This window comes from Lathyrus oleraceus, chromosome 3, assembly GCF_024323335.1.
Source record: "Lathyrus oleraceus cultivar Zhongwan6 chromosome 3, CAAS_Psat_ZW6_1.0, whole genome shotgun sequence".
Lineage (NCBI taxonomy): Eukaryota > Viridiplantae > Streptophyta > Magnoliopsida > Fabales > Fabaceae > Lathyrus > Lathyrus oleraceus.
This window is the reverse complement of record NC_066581.1, coordinates 73,118,269-73,134,729: the sequence shown is the minus strand read 5'-3', so window position 1 is coordinate 73,134,729 and position 16,461 is coordinate 73,118,269.

Genomic DNA, 16,461 nt, shown 5'->3' with positions numbered 1-16,461 from the left:
CACAAGTGTTTATGATGTTGGTGTCTTTTGAGGCAGAGGGAAATACTGTAATTAATAATCTACCTATCGTGTCTCAAATTTCAGATGTATTTCAAGATGACATCATTGATTTTCCACCAGAGAGAGAAGTCGAATTCATCATAGATTTTGTTTATGGTACTAGACTGTATCGATGGCGCAGTAAACAATGCATCAGGTGAAGTTGAATGAGATGAATAATTAATTATAAAATCTACTTGAAAATAAATTTGTCGGCCCAAGTATTACGTCTTAGGGAGATCCAATGTTGTTGGTAAATAAGAGGGATGGTGGTATGAGATTGTGTGTTGACTATCGGAAGTTGCATATATTACTATCAAGAACAGGTATCCTCTTTCCAAGAGTGATAACCTTATGGATCAATTGGTAGGAGGTTGGGTATTCAGTAAGATTTATTTGAGATCAGACTACCGCCAGATTCGAATGAAGGATGAAGATATTTCAAAGACTACTTTTTAAACTCATTATAGTCATTATATGTACTTAGTGTTATCATTCGGTGTGACCAACGCCCCTGGTGTGTTTATAGAGTCTATGAATAGGATCTTCCATCCTTACTTAGATAAATTTGTTGTGGTTTTCTTGTTATAGTCTAAATTGAACGAGGATCATGCATAACATCTCTGTACAGTGCTTCAGGTTTTGAAAGAGAAGAAGTTGTAAGCTAAATTGTCTGAGTGTGGATTCCCGTCATGCGGAGTAAGCTTTCTTGGTCATGTACATTTCAGTGGTGGTAGATCGTTCAAATGTAAATGAAGTGCTATAGTGGGAAGCTCTTAAGTCAGTTACTGGTGATCAAAAGTTTTTTGAGTTAGGTTCTTTACTACGGAAGATCCATCGTAGGCTTTTCAAAGTTAGTTTTACCTTTGACCTAGTTGATTCAAAAGGGTCAAGCTTTTACGTTGGATGTTTAGTGCGGATAAAGTTTGTGAGGATCGAAGAAAAGTTGGCGATACCACTAACAATGACTTTGGCAGATGCAAAAGAGTCCTTCATGGTTTATTATGACACATACAAGACGAGTCTAGGTGGAACGCTTACGCATAATAAACATGTTGTGACTTATGCTTTGAGACAATTAAAGATTCATGTGAGGAATTATCCTACATGTGATTTGGAGTGGATAACTGTAGTGTTTGTGCTGAAGATATGAAAGCATTAGTTATATGGTCGAGGTTCAAAGTGTTTAGTAATCATGGGAGTTTGAGATATCTGACATGGTTATAATTTTTGAAGGACTATGATGTTGATTTGAATTACCATCCCGATAAAACCAATGTTGTAGCAGATGTTTTGAGTCGGAAATTCTTGCGCACGTTAACATTGATGGTTGGAGAGTTGGATTTGATTAATTAATTCCGAAACTTGAGCGAGTCTGGGAGATGACTACTAATAGTGTGAGATTGAGTATGTTGAATCTGACTAAATGGTCTTCTTAAAGATATTATAGAGAGAGTCAAAAGTTAGATGTTGGTTTATTGAATCGTTCGATATCAGTTAACTAAAGCGAAGCTGAAGACTTTAAAATTGATAAGAATGGAATCTTGAGGTTTCAAAATAAAGTTTGTATATATGATGTGCCAGAGATTAAAAGAATGATTTTAGAGGAAATTCATATAAGATGTTTAAGTGTATATCTTAGGGCTACTAAAATATACCAAGATCTTAAGAAGACGTTTTGGATGACCAAGAACGAAGAGATGCATTGTGTAGTTTGTTGACGCTTTTTTGAATTGCCAGAAGTCGAAGAATAAGCACCAGAAAACGTGTTGACTGATGCAACCGTTGGATATTCCTGAATGGAAGTAGGAAAATATCTCGATGGACTTTGTTACAGAGTTGTCAAATACTCCTAAGGGAAATGATGCGATTTGGGTGGTTGTAGACAAACCGACTAAGTCAGCTCACTTTATCCCGTTTAAGATCAGTTTCCCGTTACTCAAGATAACATAAATCTATATCAGTGGGATAACGAAATTACATGGTATTCCGTCGAGTATTGTTTATGACAGAGGTGTGAGATTTACGTCCAAATTCAGGGAGAGCTTGTAAGAAGCATTGATGACTAAGTTAAGTTGAGCTTTGTCTATCATTCACAGAAAGATGGTTAGGCTGGGGGGACTATTCTTTCTTTGGAGCAAAGAAGTAGTGTGGTGGGTGAGATGGAAAGTCAGATATAGAGTTTATTCGAAGTTGTTGTGTCGAGCGATTTTTTAGGACGTAAATCTTTTTAAGTGGGAGAGAGTTGTAACACCCCAAATTTAGATAAATAATTTTTATTAGTTATGAAGTGTTGATGTGTTTGATATTTGTTGTATTTTAATTATTTTGTAGTATTGGAGCTATTTTGGTGTTTTAGGGGTATTTTAGTAATTTAACAATGACGAAAACTATTGAAGTTGAGAGTTGAGAAAATAAAATTTTAATTATTAATAATTATTAGATAATTTTATTTTTAGTAGTTGTTAGAATAATTATAATTTCTATAAATAATTTAATATTATTGTTATAATCAAATATTTATTTAATAGACATAGGGGTGCCCCATTTATTTGATACAAATATAGTTGTTTTTGGGATCTATTTAAATTATTAAAAATAATTAGACGATTTTAAAATTATTTAGTAACAATTTGAGTAATTATAATTATTAGAAATAATTTATAATATTAAGAATTTTTATTAAATATTTAATTAACATGTATTTTTAATTAATTGGAATAATTATTTAGAAATTAAGTGTTATAGTAAAAATATTATATCTTTGGGATAATTATTTAATTGAATTAATTTTATTCTTAATAAATAAATAAGTATATTTTCCATTAGAAATTGAGAATATATATTTTAACGTGATGTTAAGAAATTGGGGTAACACAAAAATATTGGAACTCTATGAAAACGGTTCATCGTGGTAATTGGGAATATGCATAGGGTTTGTGAGCGACAATATGAACAAAGGATTTGTCATAATTTGTTAGAAAGCTTCAATTACGATGTAAAGGGATTACTTCTTATTTCTATAAATGTATTATGTGTTGGTTTGTATCGTTAAAATTATGCTCTAACCAAATGGGGTTCGACCCAACCCTTTTGTCATATACTTTATCGATGATTTTTAGGATCTGTGCCCAAATGAAATAAGTCTTTCTCTCTCTCTCATATATATATATATATATATATATATATATATATATATATATATATATATATATATATATATATATATATATATATATATATATATATATATATAAAATAATTTGAGCGACCAAATGGGATTTGGGAAAATCCCTATGGTAGAAATTAAATGAAAGTGATAAATCATGTTGTTTTGGTGATTTGATGTGAGATTCATGAACTAATGTTAAATTGCTATAAAATAACAATTTTTTTAGTAAAATGTCACATACCGTAATTTTTTTAAAGAAAAAGTTAAAAACTGCAATTTTTTATAATTAATTTTTTATAATTGGCAATTTACATATTTACATATAATTTTTTATAATTATTTTTTGATAAGTAAAACTATTTTACACTATCATCCAATTAAAACTATTCATTTTGACATATAAGCATGTAATTAAAAATAAATATAATAATAATTATTAAATCATAATAATAACAATTTCTCCACGTTTCTCTCTTTCTCTTTCTTCTTTCACGTTTCTCTCACTCTCTTTCTCTTTCTTCTTCCACTTTTCTCTCACTCCCTTTATTTCTCATTTCAGTTACATCTATTATTCTTCCCCCACTCCATCCATCGATCTTTATACTTTCACAAATTTTATCTCACAAACTATATTTGCAAATCTCTACATACATGAGGTTAAACCCTACACTAATAATATTTTCTTCTTTTTTATGATTGTCTGACTTTCCAATTTTTTCTTGTTTTTTTTTCTTTTAATATTAAATTTAAGTAGAATAATTTATGAACTTCTACGGATTGTTACTTTATAAAATTTAAAACAATGGTAGCTTGAGTTTTAACAAATAATATGAGATTTGATTAAAAGAGAAAGATATAAGTATTGTATTCAATTTTACTAGCTTTACTAGTGCAATATTATTTTTGTTATCATGTTTAACAGTTGTGAATGGAACAAAAGGCATTTTATATTTATTTGTCAAATACGTCAGATCAAAAGTAACAACATCACCAAAGTATTTATATGCCATTTTGGACCTTGAATCAACCTAAAAACAATTTGCTAATCTTCCTTCGGCGTCCATTTGAAAAGCATAGAAAAACCCAGGATTCTTCAATTGACAACTTTTAAAATAGGATAACATCATTTGAGCATCTCCATTTTCTAACTTTTTTTGTCTCTTTTCAGTTAAGTAATTGATAACATCTTGTGGACTAAATCTAACATTATCAACACCACCACTTTCAGTACATAAGACAAATCTTATTTTACTAGGGCCTAAACCAGAATCATGCAACACATCAATAAGTTTTTTTTGCACATTAGTCTTCTTTCTATGTACTAGAAGAAACTGTGAACTTTTAGGAGAAAATAGTTCATGATTATGCTCCCTTACAAATCTTGAAACAATCCATATTTCTCCATTTTTCTTTAAATACAACACTGCCTTGCATCCTACCCTTGTTTCATCGTGTACGATAATACTATTACTTTCTTCTTTCACATACTTTTTTGCCCGAAATCCCTCCTTTAAACAGAGAAATTCTCGACCTATTATCATACCATTTGTTCTTGATTTAGTAACACGACCCATATGAAAACTAAAACCTGTATTCTTAGCATACCTTGTGTAGTAAATTCTCGTCTCTTCAATTGATGCAAACTCCATTCCTTCGTATGGCTCTAAGGGAGGCTCTGTTGGTAGTCTGTTATTGAGAGGATCAATACCAACAACACTTTCAAGCATGTCATCAGTGCTAACTATGGTTGAATCTTCATGTATGTTTTACATCTCTTAATCTGTTATAATAATACAAACAATATTTACACAACTGTTAAACATGATAACAAAAATAATATTGCACTAGTAAAGCTAGTAAAATTGAATACAATACTTATATCTTTCTCTTTTAATCAAATCTCATATTATTTGTTAAAACTCAAGCTACCATTGTTTTAAATTTTATAAAGTTTCAACAATCAGTAGAAGTTCATAAATTATTCTACTTAAATTTAATATTAAAAGAAAAAAAAAACAAGAAAAAATTGGAAAGACAAAGAAGAAAATATTATTAGTGTAGGGTTTAACTTCATGTATGTAGAGATTTGCAAATATAGTTTGTGAGATAAAATTTGTGAAAGTATAAAGATCAATTTTGAATAGATGGATGAAGTGAGGGAAAAATAATAGATGTAACTGAAATGAGAAATAAAGGGAGTGAGAGAAAAGTGGAAGAAGAAAGAGAAAGAGAGTGAGAGAAACGTGACAAAAGAAAGAGAAAGAGAGAAACGTGGAGAAATTGTTATTATGATTTAATAATTATTATTATATTTATTTTTAATTACATGTTTATATGTCAAAATGAATAGTTTTAATTGAATGATACTGTAAAATGGTTTTACTCTGACAGTATATTCCAATTAATCTCAAAAGTTAAAAACTGCCATTTATATATTTATTATATTTCTCATATATTTATTTCTTTTATATCATTGTCAATAAATTCAAAATAAATGTCAATAACTATTTATAATAAAACTTACTGACTACAAAATTATCTTTTTTTATAGATATGGATTGTTTATTGATTTTTTGTTTTTGGTAAATTTTTGTTTAAAGAACAAATTTGTCATTGTTGGAGTTTTTTTGGATTGTCATTTATATTATGATTTTTATTTTATATAGTGGATTATCATATTTTATTTTATAATTTTTTAAAAGTATGCATAGAAATTCGAGTTAAAATGATTCAATTATATTATCATTTTAAATTATTATAATTTTGATGAATTTTTATTTATTAATACCATCATTATAAATTTATTAATAGAAACTTAAATTGTTTTTATTAGTAACAGAAAATTGATTTAACAATCAATCTAAGTGTACTGAATTATAATTAAAGTAAAAAGTAATGATTGATAATGATATTTAATATTTTTACTATTTTAATTTTTAAAATTTAATTTATGGTAATCAATGATATATAATTGTCAATAATTATGAAACTCTAATTATTTAAATTATTTTTCATAATAATTTATTATAATTAATAACGTGTAATAATTATTTAATTTATTTTATGATATGACTTTATTATTGGACTAATACAAATTTATGGAATTAATAGTATAAGTTAATTAATTGAAATTCCTCTTCTATAAAATAAGTTTAATAATCTAAAAGAAAATACTTGAAATAAAACATCTTGGTTTTGTGATTTTGGTGATATGTGTTTGACAATGTATGGTTCGTATTTTAGAACCACTCTTTGTGAATAAATTTTATAAATAAGTTGTATGACTTATATTTCTTTTGGTGAATATTAGTATGGTGAGACTATTTTGGTGGTCTTTCTTTGGCAATATGAAGTTCGTACGTGGGACCATTATTTGGTGAATAAATTATGAATACATTTTGCTAAGTTATGATTTCTTTTGGTGCGATGTAAGTTTATTTATTCATATTTCATGCATACATATATTTTGGAGTTAGGTGAGATTTCGGTCTATTTGATGGCCTCATATCCATTTGGTGTAATCGCTGATTTAGTTGAGGGACCAGAGGTGAGTCTTAGATCTATTTGATAGGATCGTTGGTTCAGGTGAGGGACCAGAGACCGTGGAAGAAATCAGTAACATACCTCTGATACCCAAAAAAACTTGGTACCACATGCATATAAGTGATAAAGTTGTTCATAGTAGCATTGCATATATTATGAATGATACATGTGCTTGTGATTGTGATTGTGTCTTAGTATTAATGTTGTAATCATATTATCTTTCTGCTGATATTTTTCACCATTGTCATTTATAAGGTGTAATCTCATCATTTTTGTTGTTGTGACGTATGTGCTTCTTTAGAGTATAGACAATCAGGTACTTAGCAAGAGTAGTTGCTTGCAAGTTGGAAGATGGCCTTGGAGGTTGTCTTTGTTTATATTTATATTTATTGCTTATTAGTGGTTTATATGCTTTGATCTGTAACATCGGGGACATGGCGCATTTTTTTGTTTGAGTTGTTGTTTGGAGTTATTTCTTTGAGTATTTGCTTTAAATAATTATTTTATATTTTGAGATATTTTGAGTTCCGCTGCGAAGTTTTTGAAAAATACTCTTGCAGTTGCATGTTTTGTTTTGAGTAGCATCCTAAGTTATGAAAAATCTCTTTTATATTAAGATTCGTGGTTTAGGGTGTTACAACCGTCGTATTCTTGGTGGTAACTCTATTGCAGCATGATTATGGTCCTCAGTGTGCTCCCCCTCAGTCGCATCATCCTCATTGGATGAAATTTGGGAAGCTGAAACTGGGTTGGTTGGATTATAATCATCTTGTGCAGGAGTGTTTCTAGGTGATTCTGGTGAGTGATTTGCATGGTCCTGGTGCAAATTGTCAATAACGGAAGTGTCAGGATTTATCAATGCAGTGTTAAGTTCTTGTGAACTGATAGGAGGAATATCTGCAAGTGATGGAACCGAATCAGTTTGTGGTTCTTCATCACTATAGTATTATGCAGAATTGTGAACAATGTCGGTGGAAGATGAGTTTGATGCTTGAAGGAAGGGATAAGTATCCTCATAGAAGAAGATGTCTCGTGATATATGGAAATTATGAGTTTGAAGATTATAAACTTTCCAGCCTTTTTGTCCTTGTGGATATCCAAGGAATAAACATTTGTCAGCTCGTGGATCAATTTTTTCTATTGGTTTGGAGACATTCTTCATGTAGCATAAACATCCAAAATTGCATAAATTATCATATTGGGGTGCCTTTTCGAAAAGAAGCTCATAGGGAGTGAGACCTTTATTAGCAACAGTAGGGGTACGATTGATTAAGTATGCCACAGTTAAAATGCAGTCACCCAAAAGTGTAGTGGGAGGTTGCCTTGAAAACGTAATGCTTGCGTTATATTCAATATATGTCTATGTTTACGTTCTACGCGTCCATTTTGTTGTGGGGTGTAAACACAAAACGTTTCATGAATTATGCCCTCTAGGTGAATGAAATTTAAGAATTTGGAGTTAACAAATTTTGTACCATTGTCGCTGTGGATATTCTTGATAGTTTGGTTGAATTGTCGCTTGATCAGATTACAGAAAGTAGTTAAGTGATGTAGTGTTTCAGTTTTTGATTTCCTTAGGTAAACCCAAGTTCCTCTAGTGTAATCATCAATAATTATGAGAAAATTTTATGCTCCATTATATGCAGTAGTATTGTATTTACCCCCAAGATCACAATGGATCAAATCAAAAGCTGCAGTAGCTTTATTATTACTAGAAGGAAATGAGTTTCTACATTGTTTTGCTTTATGACATATATCACAGTAGACTGATTTATGTGAGTCAAAAGTACATTTAAGATGATGCGAAATTTGTTATAAATCTTAAGGAGAAGGGTGTCTATTCTAGTGTGCCATAAAGTAGTTAAGTCTTTCTTAGTGTGCCCAATGTGCAGGATAACCGACAATTTTAAAGCATTTTTCTTTTACATGGCCATTTTTACCACAATGATCACACATGACTTTCAGGTATTCGTGCCATTTTGATTTGTCATGTTTGGAAGAGTGAAAAGCCGAATATGTATTGGTGTTAACGCTTCTTGCTGTATCAATTGCTAACAGTGATTCCTCTCGTTGGATAAGGTTGAAAATGTGTCACAACGGTGAGAGGGGATTGGAGTCAAGACCACCAAGAAACAAATGCACGCGTTGTTCATAATCTCTTTGGTTAAAGATTTGGAGGCTTCACAATTTCACTCTGGTATCGGTTGGAGTCCATCAAGTTCGTCGAAAAGGCTCTTGAATTTGGTGTAATATTATGTTATACTCATGTCATAATCTTTCTGCAGAAGACATATGGTGCACCATAACTGATGAATGTGTGGTGCGTTGATATGGGCAAATTTTTCTTCAAGATCAATCCAAATTTCACGGGTAGTTGATGCGTGCGAGATGCTTCCATGCAGATTTGGAGATCACATTGATAATCCATGCCATGACAATGGAATATGCTTTCTCCCAACTGGAAAAATCTGCAGAATTGTGGACAGGTTTCTTGATGGAACCATCAACGAAACCGAGTTTCACCTTCGCGCACATAGCGATTTTCATGGTTCGAAGCCATGTACGGTAATTGTTGCCATTCAAGGTTGAAGAAACAAGAGGGGTTCTTGGGTTAATAGAATTATTCAAAGTGTATGCAGGGTTGAGTGGGATGATGATGGATTGAGGTTCTTGCTCAGATTGATCATAATCGGAATCGTTGTGCTCGGATGTCATATTGAAGATTAACTATAGAGATTTATTCATCTATGTTTCTCATGAAATAAAGGTTACAATTGGCTGTTTATATAAGCTATTGGACCTAAGAAATAGTAACAAACTAACTAACATAAGAGATAAAAGGGAAAAGAAATAACAACCTAAATAATAGCCTATAAAAATGGTTATGGTAAACCTTATCTCTAATAAATAATTTTGTATAAATTTTTTTTATAATAATGATTACATTTCTTAATATTTGTGAAAAGTCAAAAATGAATTATAAAAAAAACTGAAGTAGTAGTTTATAATTAGTAATTATCCCTTGTCATCTTAATTGTAAAAAGGGTTTTGATATTTTTAGATGTTTTTGAAGTTTGGCTTGAGAAAATGCACTCAAAGCTAGTCGAGGTTTATTAAGCTTTGTGGAATTGATTTAAGGATGATGAGTGTTTAGATTGACAGGAACTACACCTCGGAACTTAACTCTCAGGAGCTCGTGGACTACACTATGTTCCTTTCATCTCCTTTATTGAAAGCTATTGAATAATGATTAAGTATTTTTATTTTTGATTAAAAAAATGGCTTGACGTTGGATCAAGCATTTGATTAACGTATGCAAAATGGATTGATGGAATGGTTGGAGAGTGAAAAGTTTGAGAAATTTGAAATGGTAGAAACAGATTAAAATGAAGGTTTGAAATGATTTGGTCTTTAAGAAAAATACTCGACGTTGGATCGAGTTTTTATTTGTGTTCTTTTTGAAAATGATTGATTTTATTCTTGTGTTAGAAACTACCTAAATAAGGCAATCAACAATAAAGCGATAAAATTATTATACGTCATGGGAGTAGGGGTACATTTTATCGAATGGGGATATGAGATAATGAAACGATTAAATCAAAATCCAATTAATAAACGCAAGTAAATGAGTGTATGTGAACGAGAAAATGGTCTCATTGTAAGAAGGCCCAAGAGTAAGCCATGTGAATTGGAGATAGCAACACAACGTCATATGCATAATGCGCGTTCATCTTAATTAAATAGAAAGAAGTAAAATGAAGCATGCACATATTAAAATCATGATGCGAGGATTTGAATGGATGTCACATAACATAAGGACGTGCAAGGCAAATGGAAGTTGAGTTCAAATTTGATTTAAACAACAACGACGTTGCATTATTGTATGTTATCATGAATCGAAGGAAATGCTAACGTGAAAACATATCATTGCGAAAATGGAATGGGAATGAACTCATGCACTCAGCCGAATGAAGTCATAAAGTGAGGTTTAATTCGTATGGCAAAGCAAACGATATCGAAACCGATATTAAGTAAATCTCACAATCGACAAGTAAAATGAGCAAAAAATCAAGAAATGCAAACGAAACTCTAGGTAATGTGCTAAAAGTCGGTTTATGCATATCGATAACAAATGAGAGTTGTATGCAAAGTTCATAACACGACGAAATACAATCAACATATCGATAAAAAAATCTGTGGCATACGACATGAAAATGTTGACTCCGCTGACACAAATCTGATTTTTAACAATGAAAATAAATCGAAGAACAGAACAAAATCACGCACGTGTATTATACTTTATTAATCATTAATATTACGAAATTATAATTATCGTAATCGAAATAAAAATGGAAAAATAATCGTAAAATGAAACTAATAAAAAGGTGTAAATAGCAAGAGCTAAATGAGCTTTAAGTCGAATGATACAAGCCCAAAGAAAATACAAAAAAACTTGATTAAAGTAAAATGCAAAAAACAAAAACAAAATAGAAAAAAAATAGAAAAACCACAAAAAAATAAAGTTGTGTGGCCTGCAGGTATCAAACCCAGGTCATGGGGGTTGGGAGACCAAAGTCTCAACCAATGATCATATCGTGTCAAAACATGGTCTCCAATAATATATAAGGGAAAAAAACAATGGAAAAAAACAAAATGAAAACAAACTCATAAAAGTCAACATATTCTTCATGAACAAACACTGTTCATCTTCTTCTAGCATGCACACACAGTCTTATACTCTTTAGGAACATGCTTTCCTTCATAGATCAAACAAACATCTCTTTTTTTCCCCATGAAAACACAAAGTGGAAACTCTCCCACAAAATCAAAGACCCTCTCTCTCCCCCCCCCCCCCTCTCTCTCTTTATCACATATTTGCTTACAATTTTCTTATTAACAAACAAAGTTGCATCAAAATAAAATCCAGGAAAGTAAATCGAACCAATACACACAATCATAGATACATTAACTCATCATCATACAAACTCATCAATTGCAATAAAACAAGTAGAGAAGAAATAATGAGGGAGAAATAAACGAAAATGGCAAACGGCGGCGATACAAAAATTAACTTGTTGCAATGACATAAGCGACAACAAGCAACCAAACAAACTTTGTAACCAAATTGAAGACCAAAATAAACATAACCAAAATGCAAAGAAAGCAGCCAATGTACACTAAAATTGAATCGAAACCCACACTACAAAATCGAGCAGCAAACAATGACAAAACAAATACGCATGAAAGAAACCGAAGTCATTACCGATACGGGATTTGCTCCAAACAGAAAGTTGTTGCTGTGATGTCGAGTTGTTGCTTGAGTTTGTCGAAAAAGCTGAATGGGGGGTGTTGAAGGATGTTGACGAAAATGGAGGTTAGAGGTACGGTTTACACGGTTGCGTAATGGGGGCATCGAGAAAGTTTGAGGGTGACTCTGTTGGCGTTATGGGTGCAGAAGGATTATGAGCTAATCAATTTGTTCATGAGTTATGGCGGTTCAGGAGCATTAAGGGGGTTGTCGGCGGTTTGTCAGTGGTGTAAGGTTATTGTTATAAAATGGGTGTTTGTAGGGGAGAAAAGAAAAAAATGAAAGTGAGAAATGTTGCTCAGTTTTTCTTTTTTTTTAAACGAGTCAGAGTGTAATGTGTGTGTGAAATGTTGCTCGGTGTGATCCTCGTCCTAGAAATGGGGCTACCAAACTAAAAGTCAAAAGTGACTTTTAGCTAGTAACCAACCAAATATTGGGATAATACCAGACCAATGAGCCTATATTAATAAAGTATTTGCAGAAGGTTTGTTATATGTCCTCACATTTGATTTCTTTCGAAGTAGAGCACGCCCCCGCGAACAAAACCTCATGGCGGACTTCATGTCAAAATTGGTCACCTCGAAGATCGTGGGGGTTAAATAGGAGAATCATACAAGAAACTTTGGCATCCACCAACATCGAGGCGAGTGAGAATTATTCGTAGAACTTATTCCATAAGTTCAACTGGATGCCACCCACAATGTGTTATCTGCAGTCTGGCGAACTCCCCTCTGACGGGGGAAAAGCCAAGAATATCATAAGGAAAGCCTCCAAGTACACCATGCTCTCAGTGATAATCTAAATAATGGTAAGGTCTACTCCCATGTTGAGATATCTAGATAATAACAATATCACCTTAATTCTCACAGAAGTTCATGAGGGAGCCTGCAACTGCCACATTGGCGGAAAAGCTCTCGCCCACAAGTTATTAAGGGAGGGTTACTACTGGACCACATTGATGAAGCATAATATCTCATTCATCGAGAAGTGTGATCAATATCAAAGACATGTCGGCCTTCACCATGCCCCGACATGATTCCTCTGATCAATAACCTTGCCCTGACCCTTATATCAATGGGGCATGGACATCTTGGGCTCATTCCTTCTAGCTCTAAAACAGTTGATGTTCTTGATAGTAGGGGTGGACTATTTTACCAAATGGATAGAGGTGGGGCAATGGCAAAAATCATGGCAGAAAGAGTCAAGTGCTTATACTGGTAGCGGATCATGTGCCGGTACGGTCTACTCGACACCATTGTTTCAAACAATGGAACCCAATTCGCTAGTACCGTGGGTACTAACTTTTTCAAAGATTTAGGCATGCAAACAAAGTTTGTATTTATGGTACACCCTCAAGCCAACGGATAAGCCGAGTCAACAAACAAAGTAGTCTTCAAAGTACTCAAGAAGAGTTAGATGACGCCAAAGGTTTATAGACGTAACTGCTCCACGAGATATTATGGTCGTACCATACCACGCCACAATCAACCACCAAGGAAACCCTATTTTCCATGGTTTATGGGGCGGACGTGATGCTCCCCATAGAAATCGAGACACCATCATGGCAACAAGCCCATTTCAACGAGGAAGCAAACGATATATGATTAAAGTGTGTGGCGGATCTGATCAACAAGCTACGAGAGTTTGCCCATGTTTACGAGTTCGCTACCAAACCTAGAGCTGCCAGAAGATACAACTCCATGGTGAATCTGAGGGAGATGCAGGAAAGAGACATGGTATTAAAGGAAGTAGTCATACCTGCACATTAGAGGAATCCATAACCTAACTCAGAAGGAACATATCACATATACCAAAAATTCTCCCACAAAGCACACAAATTGTAAGAACTTGAAGGCCCACTCCTTCCCCAGACTTGAAACATGCTACATCTTCGATATTACTACAAGTTAAAAGTGTTTGTGATTATATTGCACTAAAGTTTATGGGCGGAGGTGAATATTCTAGACAAACAAGCCAAGCGTCTCGTGTCCAAAATAATCGGGTAGGAAAACTCCATTCTTACTCATTCTCCACCACTTAAGGCTTGTGGCGCACAATACTAATCATAGTCTTATTGTATTTTGAATTTGATTATGAAAATGTCGCTTGACGTTGAATCAAGGGTTTGTTTATTTGATTATGAAGTTGGTGATGTAACAGATATACAAAGTAACCAAACAAGAAAGTAAAGGGTCTCATTGAAAGGTAGCCCAAGATAAATCCTTGTGTGTGCAAAAGTGACCTAAGCTAACAAGGATAATGGTCTTACAGTCATGTCTCCCTATGGTAGTTCCATGATGCCATTCTTATAACATGTATGTAATTTATAGATGAAATCCAAAATCAAAGCAAAGTATCACAGGATATGGAAAAGTCCTCCAAGCAAAGGTCCTAAGTGAGGTCCTCTAAGTCCAAGTTGATTACAAGTGGGGTGAATCTTTTTGTCTTATCTTTATCATGTTTTGGTTATTTTTAAATTATATGATTACAATAAAGTAGAGCACAATAAATAAAAATGCATGATGAGTTCATAAAATGATTATGATGATGATAATGAGTGCTATAAAATAAATTACAATGCAATAACATAAAAGTGAATCACAAGGTAATAATGATAAAGTCATAATAATAATAGTTAGTGATAATCAAAGTTAGTGAAGTAATGGTAATGGTTAGTAGTATGTACAAGTTAAATCTTGAGGATTATTTATCCTTAGGCCAAAAGATTCAAAATATGACGCATCAGAGGATAACTTATCATTGATGCAAAGTATTGAAGATGATCAATGATCAACTTACAACAGATTTGTAACAATGAAAGTTATGCAAACCCCAAGTACATCTATCAATAGCTTGACAAAAGGAAGATTCTATCACTCAAGGGTTAAATATCAATGAGTTGGTTAAATAGTTAAGTTAGACAAGTTATACAATGATTAATGTACAATATGAACAAGTTAGTATAATAGTTAGAGGGTTAGTATAACAAAGGAAATAAAATGAATTAAATGGAATCACAAGTTAGTATGTATACAAGAAAAGATTCATCTATGTGTCAAACGATTCAAGTTTGGTTGATATAAAGGCAACTGTCGCAACGCGAAAAACAACCGGCGGGAAAAAATAAGCAAACAGAGCCGCCACCGTGCGTTATTTATCCCAAAGGAGGGAAAGGAAATGCTCGAAGTAAACCTGGAAAGGAATGGTCTTACGACCGGAGATTACAAGGTACGGGAGTCGGTTACGCAAGGGGAAGGTATTAGCACCCCTCACGTCTGTCGTACTCGACGGGATCCACGCTCAAAAGAATAGAATAAGGTTGCTAATAAACTGCTCAAAGAATGCACACACACTGGAATAAAACACAGATGGAAGAAGACGGAAGCGGACTCGGCAGGATATCGCATCCTAGGCCTACGTAGTTTGTCAGGAACAAACATCAGAGTCAACATAGTTCGGGGAAACGGGGAACGGGCTCGCTGGGATATCTCATCCCATGCCTACGTATCTCATCTGGAATGAGAATCAGAGCTACCGTAGTTCGGCTAACGCACGCCGAAACAAAACGCTAAATAGAGACGCTGAGACGTCAAAGCAAACACACAAACGGAAACAGACTGCCAATGGCTGGTCTTACGTCCAACTCCGAACAACAAACACAAACAGGAAACCAAATGCCAATCGCTGGACTTACATCAGACTCCAAGCACACAACAAACAAACGGGAAACCGAATGCCAATCGCTGGACTTACATCAGACTCCTCACACACACAAGAAGTTACTAAACAGACAAGCTAATAGGGAGTCTGGAACTCGAGCCTAATAGCTGTCAAGCAAACACACACAAAAGGAAAGAAAAGGTTGCCCGGAGAGATCTAGCACGATCTCCTGCCTACGTATCTCATCTGGTATGAGAATCAGGGCGACGTAGTTCCCCTTAACAGGGGAGAAACTTTCTCCTAACCAGAGACCGGGGAATAACAAACTAAAAGGGAGACTGACTCGAGCCTAATAGTTGTCATGCAATCCACAATAGCCCTAGGTTGAGGTATCTAAACAGAACCTAACTCGCACAGGAAGTGAGTTGAAACAGCAAATAAACAGCAAGTAAACATCACAGGTGAACATGTATCACACACTATATGCAAACAAGCGGCTCACACAACATGGCAGGGCTTTAGTCAAGGGGTCATATCAACCTCGACAAACAAGCCAACTGGAAGGGATATCTGAGGGCTCTTAACCACTGAAATTGACCGTCAGGGTGAGCAGATGAAAGGTAATGAGGATTAGACCTCATAGCTCTTAACCCGAGCCTGGGGTGAGCTTCAATAAATGAAAACATGGGAGTCCAGAATAGGGGACTCTACTCCACTTGACTGACACTGTACAAGATCT